Raw genomic sequence first — 14,473 nt, 5'->3', positions numbered from 1 at the left:
GTTCAAGGCTAGCGCTCTACCACCTGAGCCACAGCGCCACTTCTGGCTTTTTTTTCTGCTTATGTGGTCCTGAGGAATCGATCCCAGGGCCTCATGCATGCAAGGCAAGCGCTCTACCACTGAGCCACCTTCCCAGCCTCAACTTTTGTATTTTTATATATAAAATAGTCCCCAAGGTTTTACTTTAAAGTATAATGGGGGAGGGTTGTCTTCATGTTAAAAACTTTATATATATTTCAATTAAAGTATTAGAATGGATTTATTGATTAAAACATAGAAAAGTGTAAATAGTCAGGTTTCTTGCTTGAGACTGCATAACTTTCATATGAATGCAGCTCAAGATGAGACTGAGAGATAAATTCATATTCATATCACTGAGATTTACATCACAATATAGGAAATATAGGTATTTTAAAGAATTGGTCATTCAAAGCCCTTGATATATAATGGAGGAAGAATTGAATTGAAAATAGCAGAGGATAACAAATCAATATGCAGGGATTATGATTTTATAATACTAATATGAAAGAACTGAAGCTTTAGTCTTCTGAAAAAGAAAGTTTAGCTTGTAAATTCAATATAAGGTATCAGCTGTGATGAGTCTAATATCTTTCCTCCAAGATATCCAAGAGTACTATACTCATCCTCTGAAAAGTAAATAAGTAACTATTTTAATAAGCTTTGCTTAATATTAATTTACTTGAAGCAAAAAGGTTAAAATGTCTTCTCTTTCTTTCAGTGTAATAATATACATTTCATATTATTACTGTCTCTTCATACAAGCCTGAAATCACTATTTCAAAGTAACATAAACAGAAAAACAAAAATAACCGGAAGTGAACAGACAAAATATTACCTCCTCTGGGACACAAGAACAAAGGCAATACTCAGGAAAATTTATAGCTTTGAGTATATACATTAACAAATTAGAACAATCTTAAATCAGCACTAATAATGCACCACTAGGTCCTTGAAAAACAGGAACAAGGCAATTCAAAAACTGGTAGATAGAAATCACACAAATTAGATTAAAGAAATAAATGAATTAGAGTCTCAGAAAAACATACAATCATAATTGACTTCTAACTACTAGTAGCTCAAAAATTCGCCCAATGAATGTAAATGTAGCTATTTTCAGAGATAGACTCAACCTGCTCAAACCAGTGAACAAAACATACTTGTACGATTCTAAGAAACAATTTTTTGTTCGACTTTTTAAAATAAATTTACTCTGTTGTTAAGTTGATTTATACATGGATTACAATTGCAGGAGTAAGGTAATGAGTAAATTTCCTTTTATGAAATGTCTTCAGTTCCCTCATATTTTCCCATTCCCTTCCTTCTTTCCCCACCCATGTGTTAAATAGTTCACTTTCATCAATGTTCCAGGAACTCCATTGCTTCATTTTTTCAACCTTTCCCTAAAGCTCTGTGCCCACCCCCACCTTAAGTAAGATGTAGAATGAATATACCATGCATAAGGTAAAGAAGACAGAATCATCACAAACTATAAATAACAACAACATACGCTAAACAAAAAACAGAGTCTTCTGTTTCCATACCTCATAGCTTGTTTCAGGATGTTTATCATGTTATATAAATGTAATTGTTTTTATAATAAAGTCAATTCAGGGATTAAGGTGTGATAAACTTATAATTTTCTTTCTATTTAGTAATGCTTTTATTTTAAATTAATGTTGTAAGTAACACAATTCAAATCCTAGTGAAATTTGAAGGTTCAGATTTAAAGTTAAATATTCAAAAGGTCTAATAGTTTCATTTTGGCAACCAAACTGAAAAACAGGCATGTTTTATCCTCAGGAATGTCATTATTTCATATGCAATTTTCATATGTAATTTTACCTACATTTTCTCTTATATGATAACATATTATCTGCTAATCAGAGAGATACAAAAAGATTTTTAATTATGATATGAAAAATGCATCGACATGAATGAATGAAATCAGGGAGTAGATGGCCCAGAGCAGGGTGGTTCTGTTAAATATTCTCACGATTTTGAATGATCTGGTGTTTTTGTATGTGTGGAATTATGATTGTATTTTATGTCTAGACAAGAAAGTTTGATTAATAGATAATTGTCTGATACCCAATATCTGGAATCTAACCTGAGTCAGTGGTTAGTATGTGTGTGTGTGTGTGTGAGTGTGTGTGTATGTGTGTGGGTGTGGGTGTCTCTCTGCCTGCCGGTAAGTCTGGATTTAGAAGGAAGTATCTTATTTCTCTGAGGGTATATACTTAATTCTATTAGGTATACTCCCTTAATGACAGCAGATAAAGTTAATTAACATTTTGTGTCATATATTTATGTTCCTATGATTGCACGAACAAGCTAAAAATTATGTTTGGGGTATGAGTTTGTAAAAGGTCAGCTGGAAGTATAAACATTTGTAATCTTGAGAAAGATATCAATGGCAATCATTTCAGTGTAGATAAATTTTGACAACACTTTCAGTGATAGGTAATCCTATATCAAAATTCAATATTTATTGATTTTCCATAACTACACTATTCTATAAATTTGTAGGAAAACAAGTTAAATTATAGAATCATAAAAGTAATATGATTATTTATTGCAAAGAGTTTTACAGTTAGGTCCTGATTGTAAGCCCTAGGATCAACAGAAATAAAAACACAATATACAACATGGAGTTAGATATTTTATAATGAAGCATATTTTAATATACTCTTCATTGTTAGAAAGACTAGAACTTTGGGTTAGCTTTATAACCTACCATAATAAGTGATATTGTCCATTTATTAAGCAGAAAGGCTTACTCAGATTTACAAGATTGAAGATTTCATTGTATGTTCAGCTGGTTTTATTGCTTTGGGGGCCAGTGCCAAGACAATGTCAAGGAAGGGAGTATGTCAAAGAGAAATGTTTTTTGCCTAGAATGATTAAAAGATAAAAGAAGAAAGAAGATGAGAGTCTTTCTCATGAGTTTCACTCTGAAGAACTTAATCTCCAGAAGAACTATTCAGGTATGCTCCACAGTCTGGGAGGAATTGGAATGTCATTTTTCTTTAACACATATGTCTTTCTGGGGCATTCTAAAATCAAATGGCAACATCTTCACCAATGATTACTTGTCTAGGGGTGGAAGCCACTAGATACATCTATAAATTCTAATCAGATCTCAGCAGACTAAATATTTTATGGAATTCCCATTAAAATAGTTTCTTGCAGACTGACTGGGTCTTCATAATGTGTATCTGTGTGTTTATATGTGTGTGTTTGAATAAACTAATAAAACAATGTGGCAGATAAAAGTATTAGTATGGTCTTTTGTTTTTCTTCTCATACTCTGAAAGCCTATCACATTTCCCAATCAAATCCCATCCAAGATTCAAACATTAATGCTGTCCCAAAATTTCTTTATGTTAACCTAAGTACATCTACCTCATTTCAGATGGCCATGGTATAGGAAAATTTTAAGTCTTCCAATTATGTTGTCACCAAGGAAACAACATAAAATATTTCTTTTAAAAAACCTAGACTGTAGAATATTTTAGCAATAAAATTGAAGGAGTATACATTATAGGATTTAATTTACATATTTAGTCACATAAATGGATATTCTTTATCCCCAACTCAGAGCCCTTTTAAACTACATCTTCCATGAAGACAGTCCTTGCTGTATACAAACCAGATGTGGTGAACAAATTAACATGTACACCATTGTTACATGCTCTGTTCTAAAGCATGGAAGTGAAAGAGCATTTAATGCATGTGAAGATCTGGTTCTAAGGATTATGGAAAGTGATTACTTTGCACCATAAATAGAAAAATCCACAGATGTTTTAAGTTGTTTTTTGTTCTTGGCATTTGTGAGATATATTTTGGAAAGCACAATGAATGAAAGAATGCTATTTTGTAAAACTTTGCTGGCTGACACATTTACTGAAATGTTTCATATGAGAAGACAGACAATAGGGTAGGTAGGATGTGGTATGCAGCTTTAAATACAGACAAGCAAAACAAAGAATGGGAATTTTTTTTCCTTAGCAAATGCTTTCTGGTTATATTGTGCTATACACTATAATGATAAAATAATCCTTTCTTTGGAAAAGTAAGGAGAAAACGCTGTCACCTATTGAATTTCTTTTTAAAGTGAACCTTAAATGTCAAGTTCAAAGTAATTTAAAAGCCTTAATAAAATATTATCGAGTATTACTTTCATTTTTGATGAAAAGTTAAAACAAACTGACAGACTGTTAGTCCATTAAGATTTATAAGTTTCCTGCTATACATTTCCTATTGTTCCTCTTTTTGGGGGTGATATATTTTTTTTTTTAGAATGACAACCTGGTCTTAACCATTACCAACAAAATTTATGCTGTCATAGAATCAGAGAGTTTTTGGGGTTTTTTGTTGTTTTGTATGGTTTATTTGGTCAGTCTTGGGGCTTGAACTCTGGGCCTAGGTGCTGGTCCTACAATTCAGCTCAAAGTGAGCACTCTACCGCTTTAGCCACAGCGCCACTTCTGTTTTCTAGTGGCTTATTGGAGATAAAAGTCTCACAGACTTTCCTTCCCGGGCTGTCTTTGAACTGAGATACTCATATCTCAGCCTCCTGAGTAGCTAGGATTACAAGCATGAGCCACCAGTGCCCAGCCAGAGAGTTTTATTTTATTAAATTAAGACAATAGTAGGCTCATTTTATGCCAACACAAAATATAAACACCAATGACATTTTTCCCTAAAAAAAAAAAAACACTCATAAAAAAATCACGAAATTCTGAGGAAGATATCAGAGGAGAAGCTGAAGGCTAAACAAACTCTCCTATAGAAAGCATTTTAATATTCCAGTGAACAGTCTTAGGCTACAGAGTCACACCAAGTATGTCATCTCAATGCAGAGAGTTTGGACAGAGAGGGAAAATCCAAGCAAGGAAACGGATCTGAACACATGCAGCTAGCCATGGCTGAAGTGGCAGAGTTGGTAGCAGAGACACTCTTAGCAGCCATAACTACGGAGAGAATCTGGGACAAAGGCTCCAGATGTGGCGGACAAGTGGATTCTACCCAACACAATCAAGAACTGACAAGGAGCAGATATATTCATCCTGCAGATCACAGACCAGAAACTGTCCAGGAACAAGACTGGCATGAGTAGAACCCTCATCTCCTCATTTCTTCTCAGGGAGCAGAGGAGGGAAGGCTGTGTGTCACCTACCACTGGAGATCTCCAACTTTGATACTAACAAAGGCCCAGCTGAGCAACTAGCTCCAACTCAGGCCTTGGAAGCAAACAAAAGAGTCATTTAGCAGGTCACAGGAATCTGCCCTGACCTGCCAGGCTCAGCTCTACCCAGGGGAAAGTCAACCAGCCCAGACAGAGAAAAATCTGCCCCCTGAGGGATGACTTTCACCACTAGGTAAACAGAGCCAGAGGCTGCCCCTCCCTACAGCAGCCTAGACAAACAATTGAAACTCAGAAAACATAAACACTGAGAATGGCTCCAAGCTTGGCTCTCTGAGAGTCTCAGGAACTAGCCCAGCAAGGAAAAGCTACTGATTGCTGAAAGGCCTCAACTCTACCCATAACATAATCTCATCACAGCATCTTCAAACTAGAGGAACCTCCCATCTCCCTCTTTTGGGATACTGAAAGCAAATCTATCTCCCACTGAACTAGCCTGGGAGAAGGATCACAAAACAATGGGTTAGGCAAAGCATTTTTCTGCCTGCTCAAACACTGACTTAAGAAAACAATCAAGCCACAGGAAAACCAAACACCACAAGCAGCCCAGAGACTCCACCAAGAGACTGGTTATGGACATGGGAGACACACAATCATCCCATTGCCCCCATTACCCCCCCCAAAAAATCAAAGAACTCTTTTTTTTAAATTTAATTTTATTTTTTATTGTGAGAATACAGTACAGAAGAGTTACAATTACATGGGCAAGATAATGAGTATATTTCTTATCAAGCATTGTTGCTTCCTTGTTGTTTCCCCTTCCCATCCCATCCCATATTTCCCCCTCCCCCCAACTGATCCTCCCCCACCCCCCACCAAAGTTTTTAAGTACGTTTTTCGACATAATGAATTGTACATCTCATTGTTGCAATCAAAGAACTATTTGAACCTTGTAAAAAATTAATTTTTAAAATTGTTTTCTATTAATCTTATTTTCCTCCGATAATTTTTATTTTAGGTGTATAGGTGTGTGTGTGTGTGTGCTTTTTTTAATCTCTTCTGAACTTTTGGTCCTTTTAAAGTATTCTTTTCATTTTTTTCTGTGTTTTTCTTTTTTTGCGTGATTAAATTGCTGTTCGGCTCATTCCCAGATATATACCTGTCGTCGATTATTAGACCTTATACCCCATTGTGTACACATTTAATCCAGAAAATTATTACTCAATTCACAACCTCTTAGGATTAAATTCTTTAATAGCAGTATTATCTCTTTATATGTATATAATTTTCAAGTAACTAATTTTAAGAATTTTTATTTTTTAGTTTTCATTTCTCCTTTCAATCCATCCCTTCTTCTCATCTTATTCTTTTCTTCTCTCAATATCATTTGTTTAAACTTACATAATTTTTAAGTGTTTCACTACTTAAATTTAAATTTTGGTTTTTCCATTTTTTCTTGTTCGTTTTTTTTGTAATCTCTCTCTGATCATTCTATCCAAAGCATTTCCCTCTCTAAGATTAGGACTTGGTTAAATACCACATTTTCTCCATCCATCCATCTACTGAGGGGCATCTGGGTTGATTCCTATCTTAGCTATGTTAAATAATGCTGCAATAAATATAGTTGTGCTGGTAGGGTTAGTATGGTCTTGTTTGTGATCATTTGGGTAAATGCCCAAAAGGTAGATTGCTGGGTCATAGGGAAGTTCTAGGTGGAATCTTTTGAGGAACTTCCATACTACTCCAAAGTAGTTGAATAAGTTACACTCCCACCAACAATGCAGTAAGGTTCCCTTCTGGCCACATCCCCTGAAGCATCTGTTGTTATTAGAGTTCTTGATTATAGCCATTCTAAATGGGGTGAGGTGGTATCTCAATGTTGTTTTGATTTGCTTTTCTATTATGGCTTGAGAGGTTGAGCATTTCTTCATGTGTCTATTGGCCTTCCTTCTTTTCTTTTCAAAGAAGTTTGTCTTGAAGTCTTTAGTCCACTTATTTATTGGGCAGCTGTTTCTCTTAGGATTTGTTGTTGGGGGATTTAATGTTTTGAGTTCCACATATATTTTAGATATGAGACCCTTCTCTATTGTATGGCTAGCAAAGATCTTCTACCATCAATGGGCTTTCTATTGATCTGGCTAGCTATGTCCTTTGCAATGCAGAAGCTCTGCAATTTCATACAATCCCATTTGTCCAAACTTTCTTTGATTTCTTGTGCTTCTGGGTCTCTATGAAGAAAATTTCAGCCTCTGCACAGGAGACCTTGGATATGTCCTACTCCAATCTATAATGTTTTCAGGGTGTCTGCTTTGACTCTGAGGTCTTTGATACGGGATGATATATAAGGATATAGTTTTAGTTTTCCATGAGTGATTAACCAATTTTGCCAGCACTTTTACTGAAGAAGCTCAGTACTGTACAGGGAGGTTACAGTTACATAAGTAAGGTAATGAGTACATTTCTTATTGAGCATTGTTGCCACCTCTTTTGTTTTTCCCCTACTATTCCTTACCTTCAACCATCCCCAACAACTCCCTCTAATAGTATCTTGCAAATCTCATTGTTACAATGGGTCAACCTGTATCCTTTCCTTGCATCTTAAATGAAGAAATGCTGGCTTGTTTCATGCTGATTCTACTTGTGTAGACACACTTAAAAACACTTTCCAAGTCCAAAAGCATATAAATGAAATGCACTCCATCTTTTGTCAGTTGGTATAATTTTGTTCTACACATTTATTGACAGGTTACAAATTATTCTCAAATTTTAATACATTAAAAACTTTCTTTTTTTCTCATTTTCGTTGCCAGGACATTGGCATGACCTCAGTCAGAATTACTCACGTTAGACTTTTCATATGGGTTGGTTAAATTTTGACCTGCACTCCAGTCTTCTGGGGAGTCACTCATCTGCTTAGGAATTGATGCTCGCTGTTGGAAAAGAGCCCAAGGAAGGATGCCATTTAAAGCCTTATAACTTTATTCTTAACAAGGATATTGTCCTGCTACTTTGGCTGTTGAGAGTGTCTACAAGAGCAAGCATTCCATGGGAAGCAGGGAGACACCATAACCTATACATATTAAGATTTCTGAGTTACTTGCTATCACTTGTCCTGCATTTTTCAAGTCAAATCTCTCTAAACGTACCAGTTGGAAGAGATAAGAGGAGTGGTAAAAGAACGCTTAGAGACGAATACATCTTCAACACATTTGTTTCCAAGTATTCTGTCTAAGGCATATTCAACAAATAGTGAAACTTGTGTTGGCTATATCTATGTGTCTTTTTCCATTTGTGCATGTGTACATGTGTGTATTTGTGTGTATAGTAACATTCATGTGTACATATATGGGCCGATATTCATATATATGCATATAAAAATAAATATACATATATAAATATATGTGCATATATATATATATATATATATATATATATATCAGGTGTTCAGTGATTTAATCTAGAGTTCCCAGCACATTGTCCTTATCAAAAAGTGTACATGATAAACTGCTCTAAGGATCTGTGTTATATGAGGGGTATCCTTTGCACACACTTCCCCCATTAACTTGTTTTTCATCACTGTGAACAACTTCAGCCTACTTTCCCATAGGATAGCTTTGTTTTTGTTACTTACTGATAATAAAAGAAAAAGTTATTTGTAAATGAAAAAACTTTTAGGTCCCAGGCTAAAAGTATATCATCAGTCCCAATGATTCGTATGAGATAAAATTTATAATAGTACTAAAAGTGAAAAGGAATTCCTAGATCTGTTGTTTTGCCATTTAGAATGGCAAAGAATAATTTCACATCACTGTTATAACTCTTAAAGAATGCAAGGGTAACTGATGGTCCCTATCATGTTCCCACAAAACCAGTGGATCCTGAAGGATAATAGTAGACCACCAGAAATTCTAAGTAGCAGACATGGAGCATGAAAGAGAAAGAAAAGAAATGAGAGAGAGTGATAGAGAGAGAAAAATATCATAATATTAAAGTGCGTAACAGATAAACAAGAGGTGTATGAGGATATTCATACTGATATTTTGAGACTCTACATGTACATTTGAAGGTATTTGATGTATGATAACTCATCAAAATAAAATATAAAGTGATTTTGATAATAAATAAAAATGGCTCAGAAGAAATTATAAATGCAAAAACATTCTTCACAGAAGCAAACTCTCAGAAATATTTCTTGACTTTGAAAAAGATAAATTGGCTGCAGTTAGTATAAATTTAGACGTATGACAATTCACAAAAATATAAAAATGTGTTCACATATTTCATTATATAACCCAAAGCAGAAAGCAAATATTGTTCAGGTGATTTTTTAAATCACAGTTTCTCAGGAGCTGGGAAGGTGGCTCAGTGGTAGAGTGCTTGCCTTGCATGCATGAGGTCCTGGATTTCATTCCTCAGCACGACATAAGCAGAAAAAGATGAAAGTGGTGCTGTGGATCAAGTGATAGCGCTAGCCTTGCACTGAAGAGCTGAGGGACACTACCCAAGACCCAGAGTTCAAGCCCCACAACCAACAAAACCAAAGCAAAAAACAAAACAAAACAAAACACAGTTTCTCAATTTTGTGGCCTCAACACTGTAATACCACTACTTCAGACTAGGGTTAAGATTTTAGTTGTGGACATTTATCAACACTCCTGATTCAGACTCTACTTGATATAATTTTTAATCAATATTTTGTTTTTAGTTTTGCTCTTTGTAAATTCACATGCACCTATGAAAAATGGTGTGGCCATCCCAATAATATTCTCAAAGTACCTCTTAATCACGACTCACAAAAAGTTGTATTATATTACAACAAGGAAAAAATGCTATAAATAAAGAAAACAATAAATATATATTAATGATTACTAAAATAAAAAACAAAACATTTATCAGGGTTTTCAGTATTTGAAAAGTACATAGTAGATTTTACTATTTTCTCATATTCCTGTACATTTAAAACTGGATAAAGCTATGAGTAGCCTTTAAATTTACCCACTAAGATTACTATTTATAGATAATCTCATCATGTGTATGTGGCTTATATCATTATTTGTTCATCACTAACATATAACTTAAGGGAGCCCTAAAGATTTAACAGAAACTGTGTACTTAAAATCTTAACTCTTCACTCTGCTTCTTTACACAGTCTTTGCAACTTCTCATTAGCAAAGTTCCTATAAACTCTGAAATGTACATACTTAGTAGTAAATGCTACCAGAAATATTATATACTTTATCAAAAAATTTTATGACCTGCCAGTCTTAATTTTGCCATATATATGCAAATCCCAAAATGAAACCTATTTAAAACATTAAAACTTTTAACAAACTTTAACACTTGCTGCAATGATCATTATGACAGGTGCCTTGTGTAGAATAATTGAATTCCTCCTCTTACACATCTCATGAACAACAAATATCTGTAATTGTTTTGTTTTTGGCATGTCAATATTGACTTTATTCTTAAATGTGTGCTTATGTAAGAAATACATGGTTGCAAAATTTCATAATTTTTTGAACGTACTTTTTGTTGAATTGTCAAGTTTAAGACAATCAATTACACTTTATATATAAAAAAATGTTCTGTGCTCAATTTGGCTGCACATACACTAAAATTGGAACATACAGAGAAGATTAGCATGGTCCCTGCACAATGATGACACGCAAATTAATGAATCGTTCCATATTTTTACACCAACAGATGCTGGAAGGGATGTGGCCAGAAGGGAAGCCTACTGCACTCTTGATGGGAGTGTAAACTTGTTCATCAACTTTGGAAAGCGGTTTGGAGGTTCCTCAAAAGACTCCACATAGAGCTCCCTTATTACACAGCAATCCCACTTTTGGGCATTCACGCAAATGATCACATACAAGTCCACACTAAAACTACCACCACAACAATGTTTAATGTAGCATTATTTGCCATAACTAAGATACGGAACCAACCCCGATGCCCCTAAGTAGAAGAATGGATCAAGAAAATGTTCTGTGTGTGTGTGTGTGTGTGTGTGTGTGTGTCTGTGTCTGTGTGTCTGTGTGTCTTTGTGTCTGTGTGTGTGAATGTACACTTACACAACCACTTTGGAAAGCAATCTGGTGAGTCCTCAGAAAGCTAATTATTGACCTTCCTTATGGCCCACTCATACCACTTCTAGGCATCTATTCTGAACAAGAGGTACCAATATGCAAGGACACATGCACCTCCATGTTTATTGCAGCATTGTTCACAATATCCAGGATATGAAAACAACCCATATGTCCCACCAGAGATGAATGGATCCAAAAACTGTGGTAACTATTCACAACGGAATGTTTTCCAGCCATTAGAAAGACAAAATGATGGCATTAGCAGGGAAATCAATCAAGCTACAGGAAATCATGTTGAGCGAGGTAAGACAAAAGCAAAGAGACAAACAGCACATGGTCTCCATGGTAAGTGGATGTTAAATCCAAAATGTAAGGTGATACAACAAAATTAACAACACTTAAGAAACCAAGGACTTCCACTCACCTGGTCGAATCACTACTAAATATCCCCATTCTGCTGATTATATTTGCACACTGAGGGGAAACCAGGAAGACGACACTGAACTAGAGGGAATCAGGGAAAAACATACAACAGTGGGATCCATCAGCTGCACTGGACATTGACTAAAATGAACTAAGCAACTCAATGTCACTGAAGGGAAGGAGGGAATAAGTGGGAAAGAGGGAACAGCAGACGCTATGCAAAACAAAAGAAATATACATATTTCAAAACAAAAAAACTATACATATGGAAGAAATAACTCTATTGCAAAGCTCATAAAACTCTTAAGTGTTGTAGACCAAGATAGACAATTTGCTCCATCAAAGTTAGAATGTGTTTGTGACTTTAACTAAGCATCACTATCCCACAATATTGTGAAATATGGGAAATTATGCAATCATTTAATCACAATAAAAACATTTGAAAAAATGTTGAAGGTGGAAAACTAAGTTGCTCTAAAAAAAAAAAGGAAAATATTCTGTGTGTATATGTGTGTGCACACACACGTATACTATATATATATATACATATATATGTGTATATATATTAATTCTATGCCTCCATCAGGAAGAATGACATTGCCCAATTTTTAGGAAATGGAAATACTTGGAAAAATTATATTAACTGATGTAAGCCAAGTCCAAAGAAACATAGGTCCCTTGGTATCCCTTATTTGCAATGACTAGTATATGTCTGGGATAAGCAGAAAAGTTGAAAAGCTATGTGTATATGACTACATAAGTAGATGTTAAGCTAAATGACCCCCAAGATAGAGACGCAAGTGGTTTTTTCTTTCTTGCTGTTGTTTCTCACATATTTATAATGTACAAAGTGATTTCTTTTTTGTTTTTTATGCGTTCCTCCCCAACAATATAACCCCTGTTTTCACTTTACTTGATGTTGGTGCACCTGCATCTTCTATATACACTTCTCTAATTTGGGGAAAGAAAGGGAAAAAACAACATGCTTAAATAGGAATACAGTTTGACTCATTGTATAACAATAGATGCACAAGACAATATTTTGAAGAACGAACTTTACAATTTAGGCTGGGGACATTGGGTGGGGCTTGGGGGTGTGAGGACTGTACTTGTGGAGATGGAAGGGAAGGCATGGTGGGAGAAAAACAAAGGAGGAGGTAACAATGCTTGATAGGAAATGTACTTATTACTTTGCTCATGTAACTATAACCACTCTGTACAGTATTTTTACAACAAAAAATGTATAAAAATGTTTTGAGATGGAAGAGTTTATTTTGCCTATTTTACCCAAATAATATTGTTAACAAATAAATTAATGCAAAACACTGATATGAAGATATTTTGAAAAAGTGAGTGTGTGTGCATTCCTGCGTGTTGGCATGCTCAGAGTTTGAAATCAGATATTCAAGGTCTCGCTATGTCTTTCTCTCTAGATTAGTGAGTTACTATATGAGCTACATCTCCATTCCTGGTCCTTTGTTAGTTCATTAAAATTTTTGAAAAATAATCTCATGAATTTATTTAGCCCTGATTGGTTTCCAAATGTTATCCATAGATCTCAGGCCCCTGAGTAGGTATCCTGAGTAGTTAGGATTACAGGTGTGACAAACCAGCACAAGGCTTTCAGAATAATTTTAAAAGTAGAAGAAAATTTACTTCACAGTGGCCTGTTTTATCATTTCCTAGTTTTAAAGCATTTTGGAGTGATTATGTGATTTTTTTCATTCTTGAATTCTTAAAATACAGTAAGTGATGATATTTAAAAGATTTAGTACTTTTTAAAAATGATACTGGAACTTTAAATAAAAAATAAAATAAAATATATGAGAGGAGCAATACAAGAGATGCGACTGGGGGAAATACTGTAGTATCATAGAGTAGAAGAGCTGTGGAAAGCATTAATTTTACATTAACATAGCAAGTAATAAACTAGCATACAGCTTTTCAGCCTCATGTCAGTCATTAAAAAGTTTAAACAAAATGCATAATCAGCAAACCAATAGAGATAAAATAGAAAACTAAACAATTAAGATGAAGAGATGACTTGGACCAAGAATAACAAATGACACAATTAGGAAACAAATAACAAGCTGCTGGGCTGGGAAGGTGACTCAGTGGTAGAGTGCTTGCCGTGCATGCCTGAGGCCCTGGGTTTGATTCCTCAGCACCACATAAGCAAAAAGAAACAAACTGGAAGTGGTGCTGTGTCTCAAGTTGTACAGCGATAGCCTTGAGCTGAAATGCTGAGGCAGAGCGCTCAGGCCCAGAGTTCAGGCCCCACTATCGGACTCAAAAAATAAAATAAAAAAAAAACAAGCTAATAAGTTTAAAAATGATCGCCCTTAATTCTATTGACTTGTTTAGATCACAATTTGTTAGAAGTATAATTCAAATCACAGTTTAATTGTATATCATTTTAATAATATTTTACTTATTATTGATTTCTTAATATTGAATGTTTAATATATAATTTTAATTTCAGCAGTTATAGAAAAGAAGAAAGTGAAAATAATTTTAATAATATATTTATGAATTGTAAAATTGAGAAACATTAGAGTTTAAACAAATAACATATCATTATTGCTTCATTTCTGTAATTTAATGTAATAATTCAAAGTTTATTATACACTTAGCACTCATCTTAACATCAAATAATAAATTATTGCACATGACTCTTGGTATTACTTGGAAGGGTTTAGCACTGTGGTAAAATTCATACCGCATAGTACACGGGGGTATGGCCCCTCTCATATAGCTTAAATTGTGGAAATTTGATTTCTACATGCATGTAAAT

General features: G+C 34.6%; 1 non-coding gene across 1 annotated transcript; it reads left to right on the top strand.

Annotated features, from left to right (window-relative positions):
* The first annotated feature begins 10,754 nt into the window (after positions 1-10,754).
* On the top strand, positions 10,755-10,860 carry LOC122105753. Its single transcript, XR_006147091.1, has one exon. It is a non-coding gene; the product is annotated as a U6 spliceosomal RNA (small nuclear RNA).
* Positions 10,861-14,473: the final 3,613 nt, after the last annotated feature.

The sequence above is a fragment of the Dipodomys spectabilis genome, unplaced genomic scaffold (assembly GCF_019054845.1).
Source record: "Dipodomys spectabilis isolate Male_0828 unplaced genomic scaffold, ASM1905484v1 ptg000033l, whole genome shotgun sequence".
Lineage (NCBI taxonomy): Eukaryota > Metazoa > Chordata > Mammalia > Rodentia > Heteromyidae > Dipodomys > Dipodomys spectabilis.
The sequence above is the reverse complement of the archived record's forward strand: the minus strand, read 5'-3'. Positions and strand labels throughout refer to the sequence as shown.